This window comes from Aplysia californica, unplaced genomic scaffold (genome assembly GCF_000002075.1).
Source record: "Aplysia californica isolate F4 #8 unplaced genomic scaffold, AplCal3.0 scaffold00696, whole genome shotgun sequence".
In the NCBI taxonomy this organism is placed as follows: domain Eukaryota; kingdom Metazoa; phylum Mollusca; class Gastropoda; order Aplysiida; family Aplysiidae; genus Aplysia; species Aplysia californica.
Window position 1 is genome coordinate 96346 of NW_004797966.1, and position 13206 is coordinate 109551.

The following is a 13206-nucleotide window of genomic DNA, read 5'->3' on the forward strand; positions in this document are numbered from 1 at the left end:
ATAATATGTATATAATATATATATTATTATTTTTATTATATGTATATATCAGGGGCGGCTCGTGGGGCTAAAAGTGGACGTGCACAATTAAGCTATCGCATGCTAAAGATAGTCAAGGGCATAGTAAATGAGACCGTGTATAATTTTAGGAGCTTTGGGTTGGTGAGGGAAGATCTCGTTTTTATTTTCATTCTTTTTACTTATCTCTTTGATTTCTAGCACTAAATTAGTTTGACAGCTAAGCATCAATTTCGTTCATCCTGTTTTGGAACTGAACACTCTAGTAATAACTTTCACTACTGCACTACAAAACCATTCAAAGACACAACTCATATGACGGTCACCTTCACCTCCCTCAGGTTCACGGTCACAGAGTCACTTAAAATAGTGGCTAGACAGACAATGAACCAATCACAATTCACTTGAGCACTCCTCTGGATTGCTCCAGGGCTCACATAATATTGGCAAAGAATAGTGTACGGTCTATCGCGTTTATTTTTAGACTGCTTACTGTGCGTTATGTTTCGGCACTATTCGGCAGGAGCACATTTGAGTTGTGCCGTCTTATTAATATTAATGTACTGCCAAACTCGCTACGAGTGTCATCATTGCTTGGGTTATCCCCAAGAGCGATTTATAGGTCAGGTTACACTGTTGAATATCCTATTATGTTTAGCTAAAGCTCGTGGACTTTGGCATGGCATAGTAGATGTTTTACGGCGATATAGACACAGAAATGACAGTTATGGCGCCAGTGAGGACCTTGTTTTGATGTAATATTTGGCTAGTGTTTGTTTCTGGCTTCTTTTATTTTATCATTGTAGGTGTTTTACGTAACAGAACATTAAAAATTTTGCTCTGTGGAGCATGTCAGGGAATACTACACAACTTTATTATTTGATTGAAAAGATTGGACGACTTTACATGGGGTCGATGACTTTGGCGCATTGCCCGGTCTCGGTTGTACATTATCTTGCTTCAGACCACGTGGGTGTTTTTTCTTTAAAAAAAATTTTCTCTCAAGATAACTTGGACTATTACTTATTGTTTTTCTCGCCTTTCGTATCTTACAATACAAATTCACCAGCAGTGTAGTCAGTAGTCACACATCTACATACACAAACACACGTTCTAATTTATGTTTAGACAAAGAATATGCAAAGCAAAATGGTTACCCAAAGACTGTAGATGTCCAATCAAAATCAGGAAGCACCCAAGAAACAACAACTTTAAAATATAAAAGCTAGAGAAAAGATGTTAGAGTTAAATCCGACCAAATTTGGGTGCACCTGCCTGTACATGTATTTACGATTAGTGTTTGTAAGTGTGAGTATGTGTGTGTGTGTGTGTGTGTGTGTGTGTGTGTGTGTGTGTGTGTGTGTGTGTGTGTGTGTGTATGTCTGTGTGTGTGTGTGTGTGTGAGGGAGAGAGAGAGAGAGAGAGAGGGAGAGAGTGCGTGTCTGTATGTCTGTCTGTGTGTCTGTCTGTATGTATGTGTTCTTAAGAGAGATAGATAGACAGACAAGATAGATAGATAGATAGATAGATAGATAGATAGATAGATAGATAGATAGATAGATAGATAGATAGACAGATAGATAAATAGATAGAGAGAGAGAGAGATACATAGATAGATGGATAGAGAGAGAGAGAGAGAGAGAGAGAGAGAGAGAGAGAGAGAGAGAGCAAGATAGACAGTATGTGGGCGTTAGAAAGAAATAAAAATAGATAGGGGGACGGGAAGACAGATAGATAATAAGAGTTTAAAAAAGAGCAAATTATGTGAGGCAGCGTGGTGGAATCAGGCTCTCGTCAATTTTTGGGCGTGTAGAGTTATTGGTATCATCTTAAAGCTTGTTCACTTGTCTTTATTGCGAAGAAAAATATATCCATTTATCTTGAATACAAGTAGAAATATTTGCGAAAGAAGGAGGTGGGGGCCACCTGTTTTCAGAAGTAAAATTACTGAGAAAATGACCACCAAAGATTAGTTATTTCCTTAGCTTAAGAGTCCATGGTAACTGAAAATTTACCTCTTTTGTGCTTTTAATCAACGTTTTTCAGAAAAATCCACACTGAAATGAGTTTTTCAATGGGCATGAAAGGCGTGTAGCCAAAAACAAAAGTTAAATAAAAATTCACAAACCTGCCGAAAAATGCAAGTTTCTTCACTTTGATTATTTTGACGAGAGCCTGATTCCACCTCGCTGCCTCACAAATAAGCTTGTGTTTTTGTGTGCGTAGGAAGTTGCTAGGATGTGGAAAGAGGTATACAGAAGAGCGCAGGTCGATGACTTGAGGGGATGACATACGGTCAGTGACTTAACTGTGTCTTGTTTTAGGCTGGGGGAATATCTTTTTCACACTTTAACTGGAATTTGATTTTTTAAAATATTATTAGCTCTCCTCATCTCTTTCTTTCTCCATTTGTCTGTCTGTCTGTGTGTCTGTCTGTCTGTGTATCTGTGTGTCTGTGTGTCTGTCTGTCTCTGTCTGTCTCTGTCTGTCTCTGTTTGTCTCTGTCTGTCTCTGTCTGTCTCTGTCTCTCTGTCTTTCTGTTTCCCCTTTTCTTTCTCTCTTCTACCCTTTCTTAATATTTCTCCTTGTCTCTCTCCTCCAGACTTTCTCGGTGTCTCTTCGTGTCTCCCCCTCTCCCTTCCTCATCCTCCTCCTCTCTCTCTCTCTCTCTCTCTCTCTCTCTCTCTCTCTCTCTCTCTCTCTCTTTCTCTCTCTCTCTCTTTCTCTCTCTCACTCTCTCTGTCCACCCTCTTCTCTCTCTCTCGCAATTTTTTTCTAACTTTTCGAAAAGGTACAAAGAGTATAAATTATATTTCGCTCAAATTCCCCATTCTGCTACCAAACCGTGTCACTGATTCTTGAGTAATGTCTTTAACATAATGGAAAGTACAAACAATCGTATGAAATCAATAAAACAATTAAATTTACAATAACAAAAATGACGACAATAACAAATAATTAACACCAACAAACAACTCCTTTGGGATACATTTCAATTAAGAAGGTATTTAGATTAGTCTCACAACGTTTGTGAAGTAAAGGCAAAATGTAATCTCACTGCTGTTGTGCTCTCAAGGTAGTTCATAACCTGTTGTTTACAACGTTCTCAGCCCGTTAGAGAGCTGTTTTGAAGGTGTACCTGACAAAAATCAAAGATAATCTGGTCCATATGCAGCCAGACTAAACAATAGTCAAGCAAAATTGAAATCCTGAAAACTAGATTGTACCTAAGTTATTTTTTTCTTTCTGAAAGGAGAAAAACAGCAAAAAATATGGACGTGGGTCTATAATGCACTATTTACTTTGGGACGCGCTGCATGTTTTCCCTTTTTCTACTTCACCATTAACAGCAGAGTGTCATGTGCACTCTCATTAAAAGCGCGCAAGTCTTCTCTATAAATTAAATATAGATACCGAGAACGTATTTTTTTGCCATGTTGGACTTAGGCACAGTCTTGTTCTCAGATTTTCAATTTTTCCTTAGCTCAAGTGATAGCCCTTGCAGATCTGCCCACCCCCCCCCCCCTTTACACAAGATACAATAACCCCCCCCCCCCAACCAGCAAAAGAACCCCAGATGTATAATGATTATGGTGGTTTTTCAATACGCTTCACACAACAAGTTGTGGTAGTTGCTCAGTAGGCTTCATAAAACACCAACGTTGTGTGATAGCTCATTATGCTCTATAAAGCATGATATGATGGTTGTTCATCATGTTTCATAACGAGTATAATGTACTGATGATTTAATTTGAATCTTACATTATATCTAATCCATGGCGTGTGTGGTGTAGCGGTTAGGTGCTTCGCCGCCGTACGAAGAAGACCCGAAATTGATTCCCGTGGGGAACAATTTTTTAATAGAATGTTTCAACTGGCCCAATGTATTCCTAATAAGCGGGGTCAGATCCCGCCCCATATATATGAATCTGTATTTTCTGGATGCGAGGGTAAATAACGCCTACAAGTAAAAACAGGCCTTATCTCTGAGCAGATTTGTATTATACATACTAGTTTCAAGATTCACACAGCATTGTATGTCTCCATGTACCTTTAAACAAGGTCAGCAAGTGACCACTAAGGAACCTTTATACAAAAAACATTTGTCACCACTGAAAAGTTTGAACTAACAACCTGGAGTTAGTTTAAACACCTTTGGGTCAAGTGCTCTGACCATTTGGCAACTCTTGAAGATGCGCTCTTTTTGGAGCACTTTAAAAAAAAGGTCGCGATACCTTCGTTGTTCAAACAGATTTTTCCATTCTCCTTTAATAAAAGTAAAATCTGAAACTTCAAAAAATTAATAAGACAGACAAAAACAAGTATACCGCACAGTGAAAAGTGTATTTTCGTTTTTCAGAGTTAAGTATGATGATTCGAAATTTTTTAAGCTGCAACGCCTTCGGCTGACTGGACAGAACAGGCCTCAACATTCATGAAGGTTTTAGTCTTTAGCTGCATTGGAGGTTTTTTTCTTGCTTTCAGATGAGGCGCACAAAGTCTTATCACACGTGTTAACTTGGTCTTCTTGTACAGATGATCCTCGTCGTGACCACACTTTTGCCAGTCGTTCATTTGCTTTGATTGTTTTGTGTTAGTTTGGTTGTTGCTACAACTAACTGCGCCCTAACAGGCAGGGTCGAACACGGATTTTTAATTTATCTAAAATGTGTCCATGGGGGTGTAAAAACACCAACAATATATCAATGGCACAAATGGATTTATACAACTCGTGATCTTATGCTATAAAAATAAAAATTCAAATGCTAAGAAGACTTGCAAGCCATACGCGACAAGCAATAGTTGTTCCATGTCTTGGAATCAAATAAATTGAAAAGCCATTTCATCCCTCCTGTTATTGCAGCTACTATATACTGCGAGTGCTGTTGACTTTGCTTAGATACGTTGCTATGGTTTTCTTTCGTTTTTTGTTTTTTGTCAGTGTTTTACACGATAGCAACTGCATTAGGTCATATGAGCGCATGGGACACATAAAACATTTTCAGTCTGTTGAAAATTTTGAATTTTGCCCAGGTGGCAGCCGAAGCCTATTCTTATCGATTTTAGACCACCAAGGGATTTTTAACGTGCGCAACTTGCATACGGGCTGTCCGAGGATGAGGGACAGGTCGTGAAGGGGTGGGGGCAGAAAGTGGAGACGAAGACGAAAGCAGACAAAAGAAAGGAGGTGAAAGGAATCAATTTTTAGAGAAGAAAATATTTCTGTGGCTATCCGGATTCGAACCCGAGACCTATGAAAGAGAGGCGAACACCTTGACCTCTATAGGCCACGAGAGCCGCCAGTCGTGCTCCTTCTTCTTCCTTTACACATATGTAACAGCTACTAGTACCAAAAAAAAAATATATTATCCTTTAAAAACTCTTTAGATCCCACCCCCCCCCCTGATATTTTTTAAAAATCTCCCTTTTACAGAAAGCGTTTCTTTTTTTCTCTCAATTCATGTACGTGCTTACACTGTCTTTTGTAAAAACGAAATAAAAACCTCATTCACAACTAGTAACATTTATCGACGCCACCATTATTACAACTGTCCAAATCTTCAAAAGATCTGACTTCGGAAAGTAGTCACGTGACATGTCATGATCTTCTTCACAGCCTCCAGTGTGGACGGAATATTTAAAATGTTGTTGTTTAACGCTCCCATCGACACAATTAAGGTCATGAAGAAGCAGGGTGTCGACCCCGTGGGATAGGAAAGGTTACAATATCCCAGAAGAAAAACCGATACACTCGAACCAAATTCTTCCCACATGTGACAAACACTCTCGCCATTCACACCGCAGACGCTGGTAAAACAATGAATTCCCAATCCTGAAATATTTGGGACATCTCACACCGATAATGTGCTGTCGTGTACTCTATCGTTCCCGCGCGGGCAAACAGGTCACGTTTTCAAACATGTCCATGGAGGCTCCGGAGGCCCGGTTGGTAATGAGCTCAGTCTCACAAATTTTATATATCAAGCAAGGTGTCAGTGACACGGGGTTCAGATGGGTAGTCACTGACGAGCAAGGAAAGATAACCCTTGTCTAAAAACGGGGCGCTGCTCAGAGGCGACAGCAATGGCATATTTGTGGTATAATATTGATATGTTTCAGTAGGTATGTATCAATCTATGTATTTATATGTTGCACATTTGTGAACCACATTTTCCCTCAGGGGCCAATAAAAAAGAGATTGTGATTCTATTTATTTTGTTTTTGTCTCTTCATACCCCAGAACAACAGACAGTTTCAGTGTGGACACTAGACAGGACACTAGACAGGTTCAGTGAGGGCAATAGACAGGGCAATAAACATACTCAGCGATGACATAGACAACAATTAACTACGCCATAATACAAGACTACGCACCAATTAGACTCACTTTTGATATTTGAGTTCATACTCTACGCTATAATTATCTTTCTTAATTTTAAGAACATTCCTACATGCATGTAGTTTCTTCAGGAAAAAAGTTGGAAAATCATAATAATAAAATTATAATAACTGTACTTATACACAGCCAATATCCAGACTTTACAGCATGCTCTATGTGTTTTACAATTATTGTCTTCCCAGCAGAACCTAGAACACTCAGAAACATTCTTGGCTTCTTGGGAAGCATACAAAGCAAACTGTGGAATTCACGCGCTCAGACAGAAGAAACGTAATAAGATCTTTCACCATCTGTAGCCGGATACCCATTTCTACCAAGAGAGGAAACATCATGTAATGTGCCTTTCCCAAGGTAACAACATCGAAGTCTCTGACAGGGATTCAGGCCAACGACATTACGAGCACGAAAGTGGCGTCGGTGGCTTAGTGGTAAGGCTACCGGTCTATTCGTAATTGTGGGCTTGCAGGTTATGGGGTTCGAGCCTAAGCTCGGTCCCACGTTGTGTCCTTGGGAAAGGTACTGTACACGAAATTCCCACTTGGTTCGGTCCTTGCGGGGATGTACGTTAAACTCAGAGGTCCAGCCTCTTTAAATAACCTAGCAGTGTTGATAGGGGCGTTAAACCTATACCATTTCATCGTTTCCACGATAGTGAGACAGAGGGCCTAACCATTAGGCCACCGATGCAGCATCATAGAGAGGGTGCAGAGGGGAGACGCCAACAATTTGGAGTTCGAACTTTGTCTTTCTAGGGTAGCCAATTGTTACAAAATCACGTTGGCATATCTGTCTGTCTCCAGTCGCAGCTCCTCGGGATCACGTGGCAAAAAGCATGTTTTATTTTCACCTGGCGTCGTTATCACCTTCAGAGACCGTCAGTAGGGAAAATTGCTTTTTCGGAAATGTAAGTCGTCAAATCCAGACAGCAGATGTGTAATAAACCTTCCCAGTTATTTTGCTTTTCTTTTGGAAGGGGGAAAGGCGGGTGGAGTGGGTTTTTGTGTTTTGTCGTTTTTTTCGGGGTTTTTTTTTTGGGGGGGGGTATTTTTGTTATTTTGGGAGGAGGGGGGGGGGGCTTTTTTATTTTCAAATCATACAATGTGCTGTCTGGAATCGCTGGGAGCGTTAACCGATTGGTGGCTTTTACAGGAAACAGATCCCGTTTAATTGATATGATCTGGACGGTAACATTGTTAGCTCAGATATATGAGGCTTACTTCATACATCAAAATTCCTGACGAGGGTTTTGACATTTTTTTTTCTTTTCAGTACTCTTTTTTCTTTTTATTGATCATAGGAGTCATGCTATCAAAGGAAGGTTTTTCTGTTAAAAAAATAATCCCTCTTGTTTTCATTTTAATTTTTAATCTTCTCCATCAGCAGCACGATTTAGATTAGTGCTTGCGAACCTGGGCCATGTCACCTACGGGTGAGCGATTTTGTCATTTTGGTGGGCGGTTGAGATTATCCAAGTATTGACATAGTATTTCATTTAGTACCCTGCTTAGACATACATGCAGGTCGAAGGTACGGGAAATTAAAATTTAGTGTCAGACAGACGAAAAGAGTGAGCGTTGACTAGAAAAGGGTTGACAATCATTGACCGATCTTTGGTGAGGAAAGTGAACTCAGATCCTACGTGTTAGGGAATCCGGGCTGAGTGGTAACACAGCTTCACTGCAGGAGAACATAATAAGATCATGATCATCATGATCATGATCATCATGATCATCGTAATCATCATCATCATCATCATCATCATCATCATCATCATCATCATCAACATCATCAGCATCATCATCATCATCATCATCATCATCATCATCATCATCATCATCATCATCATCATCCTCTTTCTCCTCCTCCTTCTCCTCCTCCTCCTCCTCCTCTTCCTCCTCCTCTTTCTCCTCCTCCTCCTCCTCCTCCTCCTCCTCCTCTTCCTCCTCCTCCTCCTCCTCCTCCTCCTCCTCCTCCTCCTCCTCCTCCTCCTCCTCCTCGTCGTCGTCGTCCTCCTCCTCCTCCTCCTCCTCCTTCTCCCCCTCCTCCTCCTCCTCCTCATCATCATCATATACTCAGCCAGGTTCGAGGGCCTACAATACCAAGCCTAAAAAAGAATAGACAGACCACGCAACAGATGGATTGAAGGAGACGAGTGAGCCTTAAGAAACAGCAAAATCTAAATTGGAATAGCTGCAGAGTTGTTGTTGTTTTTTTAACTTACAGTGGGGAAAAATGAAACTCATTGTAGACGTAAGAAAGCATACATTAAATAAAAAGTATAATATTGTCGTGTACTAACAGGTTTATCAGGATATATTTACAACTATTTGGATGCTCTAGAATGATCAATGTATTACATAACATTTCCATTATTTGAATGATCTATCATATAGGTATTTGGGCTGTTTATGTACCTAGCGTAGTAATTTTGTAAAATAATTGTTTGAGACACAGTGTCTTAACATTGATGCTCAAAGATAGATGGAACTTGGTTTATATTATGTGGGGGTTTTTTGGGATCAAGTATTCTAATTCATGTTTTTGGTTAACAATTTGTATAAAGTATTGTTTATCAAGTTGATTTTTCAAAAAAAGGGAATAGCTGCAGAGTTGGTATACCATAGAAAACTCGTGTCCGAAACAGGATGGGTATTCCTTTGTTTGCGCTTTTGATTTCAGTCGGCGATGACGAGAATAATCCTCCATTAGAGAGACTTACTGTCCCAGCTGGAGACAGGAGACCGTACAAAACAATTGAGATTGCCGCATGGAAATACTGAAAAAAAGTGTCCTCTCGATTATATCATTTACAATTTTACAGCCAAAACACGTACATCCCTGATTCCCCCAAATTTTTGGATTATTATACAATACGTTGATAAGCCTGCTAGATCCTCTAAATATTGGGAATATTACTCTGCGATACATTGATAAGCCTGCTAAATTCTCCAAATAATGGGAATACGATGCGATTCATTGATAAGCCTCCTGGATCATGAAAGATAATTACTTCCGTAATAATATTTGTATACGATATCATAAGTTGGTATGTCTATAAAGTATGCATGTTGTTCTACTAATTAAGAACAAAAATGTACATTATTATTTGTCTAATTGTTTACTCAGTTGGAATCATCGCAGACAGAACTAAATCATAACTAAACTGTTGCCTTTCTCCTCTGGTTCACCTCAAAATCCATCCCCTCATATTTCGAGTTAGAATTTGGTTGGAGATCAGCAGGCTGGACGACACAGGCTGTTAAATCATTATGTACCCTTCTTTCTCTCTCTCTCTCTCTCTCACTCACTCTCCCTCTATCTCATTCTCCGCACCCACCTCCTTTTTTCAATGCGAATAGACCTAACCTTTTCAGCAAGCAACAACGAAGGGTCTCAACCATTTCATAACGGACTCCAGTTTGTCCATAGAGCAATGAGGTGAAATTATTGGTGAGGCATCGTGGCGAAATCAGACGCTCGTCAAAATAATGAACTTAAAGAAATCTGCATTTTATTCGCCGTTGGGACATTTTTTCAAGTTTTCTTTTTTTGACTGAGTATCTGTTATGTTCTTTTAAAAACACATTTAAGCGTAGATTTTAACTGGAAAGTTGATGGGAGACTCAAAAACTGCCAATTTGCAGTTTCCAAGGCCTATCAATCTTTGGTAATCATCAAACTGTGGCGGACATTTTCTCACTAACTTTACCTCTGTAAATGGGCGACTCCCACCTCCTTCAATTGCAAATATCTCGGCTTCTACTCAGAGAGATGGCAAGACAAAGGGACAGGCTTTAGAAAGGTACCAATAATTCCACATGGCCAAAAATTGACGAGCACCTGATTCCACCACGTCGTAACACAACGTAATAATGACCAAAAAAGCTAATACTTGCTGGTGTTGTGGCAGCGGTCAGGCGCTTTGACGTTAAAAGTTACACGCAGAAGACCCGAATTCAATTCCCGAACGGGAAATAAATATTACATTTCATCAAGTATCTCGGTTTTTCTGCTGGCACGTTGTATCCTTCTCAGCCAAGGCTGGCCCTGACAAGCACTGACAGAGTCGAAGCCCGACTTCTAAATTACCTAAATTGTGTCGAGGGAGATGTAAAATACACCCACGCTAGGATTAAAAATGAGCTCAATCATGGTTTTTCCAGTTTGGATCACTTTCCGGGGGGGGGGGGGTACTCTTGTGGTCTAGAGCTTAAGGTGTTCGCCTCTCATTCAATAGGTCGCGGGTTCGAATCCGGATAGCGAGGGACATTTTTCTTCTCTAAAATGTTCTCCTTTCACCTCCTTTCCTGTTCTAGCAATATTCTGTAATCCGCTATCTGCCCCCACCGCGCCCCCTCACTTCCTTTGCCCCCTCCTCTGAGCTCCTGACTCTTTCTGCAGCCTTTCTACTACTACTACCTGGCTCCTTCTTATTGTTGTTGTCTTTCAGGAACACACCCCTGGTCTTCTGGTCTGAAAGCCTTCTCGGACAAGGGTGAAAAATCTCGGAGGTCCCGTGTGCAAGTTGCGCTCGTTAAAGATCCCTTGGTGATCCAAAATCGATAAGAGCAGGCTTCAATATCCATCCGGGCAAAATTTTAAATTTCCTACCAAATGAAGATGTTTAGATTGTCCCGCGCGTGAATCATATGACCTTATGCAATTGAGAACGCCATAAAACACGTTCCAGTTACCGGATACGAAGGTATGCCAGGAAACGGCAACTTTCTGGCCTTGCAACCCTGAAATACCACCCTGACCCATTTTGTATATTATATCTTTAGATTGTCAACCTTTAGCTATTTAGGTCAGACATCAGAAGCTCTTTCCTCTTATAGTTTGGTAGTTCTATAATCACTACAGGACAACAGGTGGCAGTCTGGGGTAAATGATCTCAAAAGGAAATATACGTGAAAAATATCGTGTGTCTAAAGATTTAGGGGTCATAGAGAAGAGGAATTCTCTGAAGAATCAACCTCAGAATGCCAGTTCAGTTATCTTGAAACTTATAGGTTGTAGCATTAATTATTTGAGAACTATCGAGGTGAAATCAGCGCTCGTAAAAATAGTGAAATCGAAGATATCGGCATTTTTTCAGCCGGTTTGGCAATTCTTATCGTTTTTATTTTATTTTATTTTTTGGGGAGGGGGAGGGGGGGGGCTCAACATCATTTAAGTTCATTCAAATATTCATTTTTGTAAATATGTTACTATAATAAACCCAGTCGAAAAGGCACAAAAAAGTACATTTTCTGTTTTCATGGACTCTCAAGCTTTGGAAATCCCCCAGCTTCTGCGGCCATTTCCTCCACAACTTTCTCTCTGAAATCAAGTGACCACACCTGGTTCAATAGCAAATATTTCGACTTCTTTTTAAGATAGATGAGTATTTCTTTTTCATCAAATGCTAGAATATTGAACAAGCTTTAAATGGATATCTATAATTCCACATGCCCAAAAATTGACCAGTTCCTGATTCCATCGTGTCATGACATACTTAGGCCGTTCAAAAAGTTTTGCCTCCTCTCCAATAACTTCTAAACTATTTAAGATATCTTCATGAAATTTGTACACAATTGACTTTCAATATGTATATTCTCAAACCCAGAAAACAGAATTATGCTATGATGCCACACCTTTACGCTATTGCTGTTCACATCAAGGAAGCTAGGGTACGTTGTCACCGAGAAAATGGCGTCCATCAAACCTATAAATGTGCACTTAAAGCAAAGAGCTGTTATTGAGTTCTTTACTGCAGAGGGAGCAGCACCCATTGATATTCACAAGCGAATGAAGCTTATCTATGGCGAAGCATGAGTAGATGTAAGTACTGTTCGAAGATGGGCAAAGAAGTTCACTGAAACCAGTCCACCAGAGACAGATTTGCATGACCAAGCTCACTGTGGTCGTCCCAACTCTGCAAGTGATGTTCAACACCAGGAGAGAGTGGATGAGATCATCCAAGCAAACCGGCGGTTCAAAGTAAGAGATGTCAGTGAAATGCTAGAGATTTCGGTAGGGAGTGCTCAGTGTATCATCCTTAATGTGCTGGGTTTTAGTGCGCACGGTGGGTTCCCCACATGTTGTCACCCGAGCGGAAATTGAACCAGTAATAAAGAAATTGAAAGTTAGTGATGAACTCCTGGCTCGTTATACTGATGAATGTGAAGCTTTCTTACACCGTATAGTTACAGGAGATGAGACTTGGGTACACCATATTTGACCCAGAGAACAAAAGACAAGCGAAAGAATACAGGCACACTGGCTCACCTAACCCAAAGAAGTTCAAAGTTGTTGCATCTGCAAAGAGAGTGCTTATGACAGTGTTTTGGACTGCGATGGTCTGATTCATTTTGAATTTTTGGAATAGGGTTCCACTATCAACTCTGAACGATATATTGATACCCTGGGAAAACTTAGAGCACGGCTGTCACGAGTGCGGCCCGGCGGAAAAAAAATGCAATTTTGCACCAAGACAACACCCGTCCACACACGAGTCGACAAACTCAAGATGCCATGAAAAGTCTCAGATTCCAAGAGACCTTACCGCACGCATCATACAGTCCAGACCTTGGTCCATCTGAATTTTTAAATCTTTCTCTTAAGTTGAAGAAGTACCTCAAAGGAAAACGTTTTTCAGATGACGATGAAGTTCAAAGAGATGTGCGTCGTTGGTTCAGAGGAAAACCACATTAATTTTTCGCCGACGGCGTTCGACAACTTATTCTACGTTGGCGGATCTGCCTCGACAAAGAAGGCGACTATGTTGAAAAGTAAAGGCACTGTCG

The 13206-nt window shown here is 40.4% G+C and overlaps 1 protein-coding gene across 2 annotated transcripts in view; it reads right to left on the reverse strand.

Moving 5' to 3' along the window:
- The window catches only part of LOC101859669 (rhodopsin, GQ-coupled), a 71103-nt gene that overhangs the window by 4315 nt on the left and 53582 nt on the right, over positions 1-13206 (reverse strand). The window lies entirely within an intron of this gene.